Below are 11836 nucleotides of genomic sequence, written 5' to 3'. Positions count from 1 at the left end.
GATCTGTCTTTTTAGTTTCAGGCAGATTCTTTTAAAGCAGTGGTTCTCAACATAGGCCTAGGAGGATTTTGCCTCCCAGAGGATATTTGGTGATTGATGTCTAGATATATTTTGGTTGTCATAACTGGGGAGTGAGGGGGTGCTACTGGCTTCTAGTGATTAGAGTCCAGGGATGTTGCCTCAAATGTCAAGAGTGATAAAGTTGAGAAATCCTGGAAGGAAAAACAAATTTCTATGGTCTTAGAAGGAAGAACTAATAAGAATCTGGAAAGCCTTGAATTCTGCTGACTAATGGAGGGAAAGAAATACTAGCCAGCAGAGGCAAGATATGACAGGATGATTTAATGCCCTTGTCAGGTGTATGAGGTTACATGACAGTGTGTCTGGACAATATGGCTTAGAATCACTTTGGCTACTTGCCTGGAGCCTCAGGGCTGTAACTGATTTGCTTATAATGAAATGTTTACATGAAGTATGTAATTATAATAGATGCAAACAACGGTGGGTGGGTAGGTTTTTTTAAATGTATCTCTTTCATAGTTAGATAATAATCATTTGTTGAGAATTTGCTGGGCCCCAGAACTGTGTTCAAAATATTTTTTAAGCTATTCACATTTTGTTTCTTTTTTCCCAGGTTCATAATTTATTGTACAAATTGAGTATCACATGATGAGTGGATGTTAGCTTCTCCAGGCATGGGAAACTAACAGATGAGGTATAGTCTAGAGCCCTTTTAGGTTGCTTTCACAGCTGGATTTTTTTTTTTTTTTTTTTTAGATCTTGAATTAAAAAACCGGCAAAGCAATGCTTCCATATGTGGCCAGTACACAATTCATTCTACCTGTGAGTGTAAGACTTGAAATATTTTCTGATACCAATGAATTGGGATTGGGGGTGAGTTTCTGGACCTGCCACAATTTCACTCTTGCAAACAGCACAAATCCCGCAGGCTGTGTCCCTCAATGTACAGAGCTACCCCCTCTTTTTGTTTTAAAACAGCAACCCACATCAGTTATCCTCCTGAGGATAGTTTGATTGTTCCAGAAACAGAAGGAACTTCCTTTGAATCCCTTGCTTTTCCAGATGTGTTGCAGAGTGACCTAGGGCAGAGGAAATACAGCTTTGGGGTTGAAGGACTTTTGGGGTTCCTGCAAGTAAGAAAATAAGTCTCATGCATTAAAATAGTAACAATTTTAAGGAGTTTAAAGGAATTTGTATGCCACAAACTCAATGGTGTTATTCTAGGTCTGTTTCCTTCTGGCTCTGATGAGCTCTAAAAGCCCACTCTTTGTAAGAGTCAAGGATTCTGTCCTTCTCTGCCAGCCAGTTAGAAATGACAGTGGAGTCTTGTACTCATCTGAACATGCTACAGGATTTGCAACCATTTATTTCGGAGCTTTAGGAAGCTGGTAAAGTTGGATGCCCAACTTTTTGAATGTGTGCATTTTTCTGGAGTGACTTCCATATCTAAATGATACTCTAAATGGTCTATGACCCTGGAAAGTGATAATCTTCTGCAGTAGGGTAGGATGCTAACAAATTATGGATTATAAACTTCCATTTTCCATGGCTGCTAAGAGAGAAAACTCTATGCTATAACTCTAGACATCACAGTGACCCTGGGGAACTACACGCATATGAGTGCTATTAGTCGCAGAGGTGCAAAACAAAAAGCAGCACATATGGTCAGGACCCCTCACCACCCTTACTTAACATGGTAGTCACCAATAACTTGTTATGAAACTTGCATGTGAGATTTTGGAGGACCAGTAAATGAGTCATCTTTCTCTCCAGACTTTGGAGCCAGTGGATAGGCAAGTCAGAAAAAGCAAACAAACAGACGGGGAGTGAAAAAAAAGGCTTTTTACTGATTAAGCTAATAGAAAAACTTGGCTTTAATCAGAGAGATGCAAATTAAAACCACAATGAGATACCACTTCACACCAGTCAGAATGGCCATCATAAACAAATCAACAAGTGTTAGAATGCAGAGAAAAAGGAACCCTAGTGCACTGTTGGTGGGAATGTAGACTGGTACAGCCACTGTGGAAAACAGTATGGAATTTCCTCAGAAAACTAAAAATGGAACTGCCTTTTGACCCAGCAATTCCACTGCTGGTATTATACCCTAAGAACCCTGAAACACCAATCCAAAAGAACTTATGCACCCCAATATTCATAGCAGCACAATTTACAATAGCCAAGTGCTGGAAGCAATCTAAATGCCATCAGTAAATAAGTGGATCAAAACACTATAGTACATTTACACAATGGAATTCTATGTAGCAGAAAGAAAGGAGGAGCTCCTACCCTTTGTGACAGCATGGATGGCACTGGCTAGCATTAAGCTAAGTGAAATAAGCCAGGTGGTGAGGGACAAATACCATATGATCTCACCTTTAACTGGAGCATAATCAACAAAAGAAAAAAGCAAACATAATATAACCAGAGACATTGAAATTAAGAACAATCTAACAATAGCCAGAGGGGAGCAAGGAGGGGACAGTGGGGAGAAGGGTTTTCAGGAACTACTATAAAGGGCACATGGACAAAACCAGGGGGGAGGGTGGAAGCAAGGGAGGGAGGTCAGTTTGGCTGGGATGGTGGGGGAGTGGTAGGGAGAAAATGCAGACAACTATAACTGAACAATAATAAATTCATTTAAAAAAAGAAAAACAGCTTTAAATGCAGGCCAAATAGTAATACACTTAGTAATACACTCCTGATTTCAAAATATTTATTCTAGGTGTCTTTGGACCAGTCAGACAGCCATAGGTGACTCTCTCCTCCATCTAAACAGGATACCTGGTCTGCAGAAGGCCATGGTCTCTCTGAAAGGGCTTCACCTGGCTTTGCTCAGCTCTGTCTCCTGACCACCAGTCCAATATGTCTCTCCTTTGCAAGAGAGCAATGAATGAAGGGCAGAGAGCAGTTTTTTCCCAATAACTTACCCATCTAGGATGTTGAGTGCATATTATTGTCTGTTTTCTTTAGAACATCAAAAGATAAGTAAGTATTTTTCCTCCAAATTTAAGTGTATCCCTACATAAACTGCAGATTGAAATACAATATTGGTTGAGAGATAATCTTGAGTGGTTTCTTACAAAAAATTGAAGTAAAAGATCTTCAAGGCCATGTATAGCATAGAAAGAATTGTCAGAGAAGTTTCTGAGAGACTATCCATAGTAAGGAATCTCTTTTGTCAATATTTCTTAAAATCAACTGGTAAGAGTTAGACCTTGCTACACAGAACTGAAATGTGCTGGGAGAAGGGGCTTCAGAACAGCAAGTATGGGAGTGGACATCAGAGAAGTGATCCCCCAGGTTAACTGTGAGCTAACGATGTGTCACCTTCTGGGAGAGACTTTTCTTTCCATTTTTTAAAATCTAGTGCTACCTTCCTTGACTCCACAAAAATGTTTCTGACTTTCTATCAAACTGTTTAAACTCTAAGTGCTTTCAAGTTGTCACTCTTCTGAAATAATAGCCATACTTTGGGAAAGGTCAAAGAACTTTGAGGGAGGCTGGGTGTTCTCAAGGGTTTTCAGCATTGTTTTCTATATGGTGACCCAATGTCCCAAGTTGTCTTATGGATCTCTGTTTATACCTAGTACCCCACACTCCCCAACATCCAGTCTAACTATTAAATACTCTTCCATTCACCCCCAAGAGTGTCCTGGTTTGGAAACAAAATTATATAGTCACTTCAGTTTTCTTTAATATTTAGTTTTTTCCTTTTGTAAAAAAGGGATGTATTCATTGTTACTTGTATAGTTAAAATCAGTTTTATAAAAGGCTATGGCATGATTTCTGTCTTCAAGGAAAGCTAGCTGACTATAGTAATAAAGCAGCCATTGACATGATGTTTTTGCCTTACAAAACACTTTAACAAGTTTATTTAGTGGGTTGAATTGTCAGGGTTTGGTATATTTTAGGTAGATGAATAATACGTGAAGCTGAAGTGACAGGTGTAGTGGGCATTAATGCACTAGTTACGCATACATTGTCAATGCCATCTCATACTTGTGTACTTTTGTCTCTACCCATCCTAGTGACTCTATTGTGTGGAACTTCTTTCTTTCTTTGTCTGGAAGGCCAATGGTACTTGAAATTGTGCTGGTCTTTCAAAAAGTTAGAGTTTCTCTCCAATTCCTAATTCACACTTTCTTTAATCTCTAATTAGAATTCTTTATTTTTCTAGCCTCCACCAAGCTAGTAATTATGTATGAAGACAAAACTGGTAAGTCCATGAACATTACTGGTCTCAAAACAAACTCCTGGAGGGACTTGTTTCCCAGTTTCTTCTGACCTACCTGCATGACCCTCCAGCCAGGTCTTCCCTCCTGAGCTGTGAAATACAGCCTGGCATACTCCATTTATTAATGGCTATGTCACACAGAGGAGGAGAACCCTAGGTAAATCAAGACAGATTGTCCCTCTCTTCTTCTTCCCTGCAAACTTGCTGCTGGGGAGGAGGCTTGGTGTGGCATTGGCAGAAGCTGGATTCACACAAATCGTTGTTCCCAGAACTGATAGCAAACCCATTGTCCCCTAGTATGCTGGTACTGCTTGTAAAGCAGGAAAATGTTTCTGAATCAGTTGATAAATAGCCACTGTTCCAAAGGCTCCATCCAAGTTGTTCTGCCCCCAGTTTCCTTGACTTTCCCATTAGGTACCCTTGGATGTCCCCAGATCTACCAAATAAGGACACAGCAAGGGGCTACAGGAACCTTGCTCCAACCCATTCTGATTAGCTGGTCCCTGGGCCACATGAGCTGTACCTCTTCAGGGTGCTTCAGCATGAATTTGAAATGACTTTCCACAATTTAAAAAATAGAAATCAAAACTAGTACCTTGGAACTGAGCTTAATTCTTTCTTGAGTGTGTGTTGCATGCGTGCAAGTGTGCTCACCCGTAGGAATGGCCCTTTTTATCTTTCAAGGCATCTGTATCACCACTGCTGCTCAACAGTTTGACCAACAATTCTGTTTCCATAGAAGATACGCTTTTGAAATACAATTTTTTCAAATAAAATATGGGGCTTTCATCTCTTATCTACCTGACAAATGCTGATTTGATTTTGGATAACTTTGGTAATGGAGAACCCAGTATCCCTGGAAGTCATTTTCCCTTCTGAGGTAAATTACACAGGAGGACGTACCCCATTTCACAGAATTTTTTAATGACAAAAAGCCATATCTGATAGTCAACAACAGGATTAGTCTCTTTTTGTGGGTAGAAATGATCCTCTGGATGGTCTTCTTTTAGCCATTCGCTACATATGCAGATTCACAAACACTTCATAACACTTGAGAAGTGTCACAAACCTAAAGAAACTAGACAGTCCTGATTCCTGTCTTTTTGCTCAGAAATATGCCTTGTACATATTTTGGTAATCAGTCATTATATAATCAATCATTACTATCAAATGAATGAGTGACCAAAGGCACACATTTTTTTTAGGCTTTATAGAAAATCCCCAAAGATAGAAATTTCATAACTTCCCATTGGCCTATTTCAATATTTTACCATAGCAAGATCGAAAGTTTTCCCTTATGTCTAACTAAAATCTTTGTACCTTTATTTTAAGCTAATTTCTTTTTCTTCTTCAGCACTCTGGGTGCATTTCCTTTGTCTGGCTCCATTCCCATATCATCTTTCATGTAGACAGGGCAGAGGGAGGAGGGAGAAAGGTCAAACATATATTATAAAAGTGTGGTATTCTAGAGAACTTTATTACCAAATTTATTTCCCCATGTACTAATCATTTCCTGTAGGGAGCATTTTTCTTTATCATTCTAGATATCTAATTATGTTAAAAAGTAAAAAAAAAATCCTTCTCACTTTGCTCTAGCAAGTTAGGTCATAGTTGAGCTTTGGATATTCAGAGAAAAGAACAGGCTGTCATTGAAGACATGTAGGGGAAAGTACCTTTCCCTAAAATTTCTAGAAAAACTATGTATTCTAATCTATGCTCAAATCTAAAAGTAAAAATTATGTATTTTGCCTCTTGAGGTTGACTTTCTGACTTCTAACAAGGACAAGGAAGGTGCCCTCAATGATCTTCCTAGAGTATAATCAAGAAAGCACAGATAGAGTTTAACTATAAAATTCTCAGTTCTAGGACTTTTAGTTCTGGCTCTGTACAGAAATGTGTCAATGGGTTCTTTAATGGCAAAACTTGTGGTTTCATTTGCCTTATAGTTTCTATGACTTTTGAAAGGATGCAATGACTAAAAGGAACTTTAGAGAGCTTACAGTTTAATACTCTTCCTCTGCAGAGGAGGAAACCGTTGCTCAAGCAACAGTTTGTTTATGGTAATGCTGACTGTAAACAAATACCCTTCCTAAAAGGATTGAGCATTGAAGAGCAGTGTAGAACATTATCTTCCTCCTTAGATAAATCTGGGTCAGATCATTCCCCTGGCACCTCACCACCATGACCTCTGTTAGTAGAAATATGTAGAAAGGAGGAATACAATGCATCCAGTGTCCTTGGTCTGGTTGAGGTGTCCCTTAAGACCTCTAACCATTTTTAAATGAGTTATATGGTTATGGAATAACCTCTTGATCTCCGAGCAATCTTTCCTGTTAGAAGGGAGCTCCCTGAGCAAAGAACAAATATACAAAAGTCGAACATTTCCCTGATGTAGAATAATAAATAAATAATCACTGTTCTGATTTTTAAATGTTTCCCATGAGTTTGATTGTTTTAAACTCTGTGTGGCCTTGAGTTTCTTTCATGGATTCTTTTAAATATGCATTTACTGAGTGTCTACCATTCATTTGTTTATTCAACAAGAATGTGTTTAGTGTCTGCTATTTTCAGAGTTGCTCTAGGTAATGGGGATATAGTAAAAACAAACAAACAAAAAATGCGTACACTCACGGAGCTTTTGTTCTCATTGTAGACACAGGTAGATTAGTTAGACTCTGTCCTTGCCTCTCTGAACTTGGAGCTCAGCAGGAAGGACAATTTTTAAATTGGTTGCTACAATTAGTATAATGAATATTTATTACAGAGATACACAGGAACTATAGGTTATTAAGGGTGCAGAAAATGGGGTGGAACCAAGTCCTGAAGTCAAAGATGTTTTTTTGAGAAAAGTAGAAAGAGACATTTAAATTGGTATCTAAAGGCTGAGGAGGAGTTCAGTGAACAGAAGGGTTGGGAGAGAGAATGCTTCACCAAAGGGAACAACACTGAGGGAAGAAACAACACATCTGAAAAACTGGAATAAGTTTGGTATGATGAGCAGAAAATGTATGATGAGAAATGAGGCTCTATTGCTGAAGATTTTGCAAACCACTATAAGAAGACTGTACTGATGGAACAGAACAGAGAGCCCAGAAATAAATCCAAGTCTCTATGGTCAATTAATATTTGACAAAGGGAGAAGAAACATAAAATGTAGTAAAAATAGCCTCTTTAACAAATGGTGTTGGGAGAGCTGGACAGCTACATGCAAAAAACTGAAACTCACACAAAAATAAATTCAAGGTGGATAAAAGACTTAAATATAAGTTGTGACACCATAAAAGTCCTAGAGGAAAACATCAGCAGGAAAATCTCAGACATTCCATGCAGCAACATCTTCACTGATACGTTCCCTAAAGCAAGGGACATAAAGGAAAGAATAAACAAATGAGATCTCATCAAATTAAAAAGCCTCTGCATGGCTAAAGAAAACAGCATTAAAATGAAAAGAGAACCAACTACATGAGAAAACATATTTGCCAATGATACCTCAGACCAGGGTTTGATCTCCAAAATATATAAAGAAATCACATGACTCTACTCCAGGAAGACAAAAAAAAAAACAATTAAAAATGGGTAAAAGACTTGAAGAGACACTTCTTTAAGGAGAATATATAGAGGATCCAGAGACATATGAAAAGATGCTCAGTATCACTAGCCATCAGAGAGATACAAATTAAAACCACAATGAGATACCACTTCACACCAGTCAGAATGACCATCATAAACAAATCAACAAACAAGTGTTGGAGAGGATGTGGAGAAAAGGGAACCCTAGTGCACTGTTGGTGGGAATGCAGACTGGTTCAGCCATTGTGGAAAACAGTATGGGATTTCCTCAGAAAACTAAAAATGGAACTGCCTTTTGACCCAGCAATTCCACTGCTGGTATTATACCCTAAGAACCCTGAAACACCAATCCAAAAGAACTTATGCATCCCAATGTTCATAGCAGCACAATTTACAATAGCCAAGTGCTGGAAGCAATCTAAATGCCCATCAGTAAATGAGTGGATCAAAACACTATAGTACATTCACCCAATGGAATACTACACAGCAGAGAGACAGAAGGAGCTCGTACCCTTTGTGACAGCATGGATGGCACTGGAGAGCATTAAGCTAAGTGAAATAAGCCAGGTGGTGAGGGACAAATACCATATGATCTCACCTTTAACTGGAGCATAATCAACAAAAGAAAAAAGCAAACATAATATAACCAGAGACATTGAAATAAAAAACAATCTAACAATATCTAGAGGGAAGGGGGAAGGAGACAGTGGGGAGAAGGGTTTTCAGGAACTGCTATAAAGGGCACATGGACAAAACCAAGGGGGAAGGTGGAAGCAAGGGAGGGAGGTCAGTTTGGCTGGGGTTGGGGGGCAGTGGGGGGAATTCAGATGATTGTAATTGAACAACAATAAAGTAATTTTTGAAAAAGACTGTACTGTATTTGAAGGGTAATGGGTAGCTATTGAGGGTTTTAAAGCCTATTTGCATTTATTCTAAGGATCCCTTTTGCAGCAATAGGTCTATATAAGGATGGAAGGAAACAAAACTAGATTAAAGGAGTTACAAGACACTCATCATAATCCAGGTAGGGAATGGTGGTGATCAGAAGAAGAGTGGTAGCAGAGGGAACAGAGTAAAATGGATGGACTTGAGTAACATTTGGGAAGTAGAGTGATTAACCTGAAAAGAAAAATTTAAGTGAATGATCATATGTGCATGAGAAGAACAATTCAAGGTTGACTTCTCTTATTCTGATTTCTGGGTTCAGTGAACTACAAAAGGCCAGCCCCAGGACTGTGTAATTTTCTATCCTTTTGTTTCTTCCTTTATTCAAGGGCCTACCTGTATATACACTGAGCCAGTAGCCAGCATCTCTTACAGGTCTCTCAGCCAAGGAGAGCCCCCATGTCACAGGCTCTAGTGAGACCTTTTGTGAATAAAGCCACTGAACCTTCTATATAGTTTATAAGCGTGGCCAACCTTCTTCTGAATTCTACTCAACAGTGAAATTTGCTAAACTGAACATCTAAGACTGGTTATGCCAGAATTATCTCTGGCTCTGTCCACTTCATGCTACAAATTGATCATTAACTCAGTCAACTCTTTCATGCAAATAGCAGGCTGGAAATTCCGTTTTTCTTTTCTGAATCGACTCTAGTCTGAGGCTGCACTGACCATCATCCATTGCTTTTGTATTGTGGAAACTCAATACATCTACTCCCCTGCTGGGTCAGAAGGGGGCAATTTGGATGAATATTTTATTATTTTAAAATGCTTCCAAGATACTCTCTGATTCATTCTCACAACAATTTGGGGAGACAGGAAGGAAGCAGGTATACACATAGTTTTTACTTAATGGCCAATTTAGTGCTGTTTGGTCGAAGATAAAAAATGAAGAAATTATTCATGTGGAATCTAATTTAAGATCATCATTCTTGATGACATTTATGACTTGCTTCTGGCAGGAATTTTGTTTGTTGTAGCAACTTGAGGAATGTTCTACTTTTTGCATTTGAAGGTGACACCTCTGTCCCTCCATTAGAGGCACATGTGTTGTGAGATGCCTTTCTGATGGAAGGGACAGATTTTCATTAAGCCATTGGCACTTTCTCTTAACACCGTGACGATTGACATACATTTCTGATGTCCGACTTGGAATAAGTATTATAGCCATCACCACAAGCAGAGAAAAACAAATTGCCTGCCTGGGAATTTGAACTTTTGCCACTGGCCTCATTAGTACAATGTGCTAACCAACTAGGGTAGCCAGGGGAATGTAATTATAAAACAGCATGAGTCAATGCTGGTGTAGGACTCCAAAATTTAACCTTTGACTAGTTAGTTCCATTAGCTTTGACTTATTTCCACGGAGGAATGTAGACTTTCTCTAGAAGCATATATTGCAACATCGTTTACTATTATCTTTAGTAGAAGTTTGTTTTTCAGATTTAATAAAGATAGAAACATTAGTGAGTCTTGAAATAAAATCTAGTGTTTCTATGATACTAGGTATTTATTTTTGAATGCTATTTATAAATATGTCACTCCTCTGTATAACTGCTTGCAATAAATTCTGCTAAATAATAAGAGCATACTTAAACCACATCCAAATTTATGTTTATCCACATATGGGAGGAAATACACTTCAGAATTAGATCACAAATGTCAGAACACTACTTGTAGTGGAAGCTTCACAGAAATGTCAGCATGTATAAGGAGATTCATGAAGGCACTACAAAAAACAAAAAAAGCAAATTCTTTGTAGGCAACATATTCCTGCAAACTATTTTGAAAATGAAGCACTTAATTATATTATAGTTATTAATGACTTGAAACAAGTTGAGATTACATGGATAAAAAACCATTCAATGAAGTGAACATGGAAATGAATGTTACATTTATAAACTGTCTTAGTTTGATTGGGCTGGTGTAATAATGATGAACATATACTGCTCACAATTTGGAGTCTGGAGAATCCAAGATCAAGGTTAGACCTGCAGATGCAGTTCCTAGTGAGGATCCCCTCCTGGACTGCAGACTGCTGTTCTTTTGCTATGTCTTCACATAGTGAAAAAAATAGCCCTCTGGTTTCTTTCCCTTTTTAAAAGGACGCTCATTCATTCTATCATGGGGGCCCCATCCTCATGACTTCATCGAAACCTAATTACCACCCTAAGGCCCCACCCTGAAATACCATCATTTTGGGGGCTAGGGCTTCAACATATGGATGTTGGGAGCCCTAAATGAGCTGAAAGTTACTTGATTATTTTGATTGGCAAACAATTTTCTCTGTCTCCTTCACTTCTCTTACTCAGTCAGCCATCAAGTCTTGCTGGTCTACCATCCAAGTATTTCTCTGATCAAAACCTCACAGCAGCACTCAATTAATGCTTGACAAAAGAGGTAAGAACATACCATGGGACAAAGACAATCTATTCAGTAAATTGTGCATGGAAAATTGGGCAGATACATGCAAACAAAGGAAACTAGACCACCTTTTGCACCATATACAAAAATAAACTCAAAATGAGTTAAAGACTTAAATGTAAGGCTCAGGCCCTGGCTGGCGTAGCTCAGTGGATTGAGCGCAGGCCTGCGAACCAGACGATCATGGTTCGATTCCCAGTCAGGGCACATGCCTGGGTTGCAGGCTGGTTCCTTGCAGGCTAACTACCAGCACGGGACGCACAAAAGGCAACCATACATTGATGTTTCTCTCCCTCTCTCCTTCCCCTCTAAAGATAAATAAATAAATAAAATCTTAAAAAAAAATGTAAGGCTCAACACCATAAAACTCCTAGAAGAAAACATAGACAGTGAAGTCTCTGACATTTCTCTTAACAATATTTTTTTCTGATATATCTCCTTGGGCAAGGGAAATAAACACAAAAATAAACAAATGGGACTACATCAAACTAAAATGTTTTTGCACGGCAAAGAAAACCACCACCAACAACAACAAAAAACCCTACTGAATGGGAGAAGATATTCACCAATGATACATCTGATAAAGGATTAATATCCAAAATTTACTACAAGCTCAGACAACTCAACATCAGAAAAACAAAT

General features: G+C 38.6%; 1 pseudogene; it reads right to left on the bottom strand.

Annotated features, from left to right (window-relative positions):
• Window positions 1–614: 614 nt before the first annotated feature.
• The window catches only part of LOC118998845 (ATP synthase membrane subunit DAPIT, mitochondrial-like), a 28909-nt pseudogene continuing 17687 nt past the window's right edge, over window positions 615–11836 (bottom strand).

Source organism: Sturnira hondurensis, unplaced genomic scaffold, assembly GCF_014824575.4.
Source record: "Sturnira hondurensis isolate 20B ecotype Veracruz unplaced genomic scaffold, ASM1482457v3 Scaffold0014384, whole genome shotgun sequence".
Lineage (NCBI taxonomy): Eukaryota > Metazoa > Chordata > Mammalia > Chiroptera > Phyllostomidae > Sturnira > Sturnira hondurensis.
The sequence above is the reverse complement of the archived record's forward strand: the minus strand, read 5'-3'. Positions and strand labels throughout refer to the sequence as shown.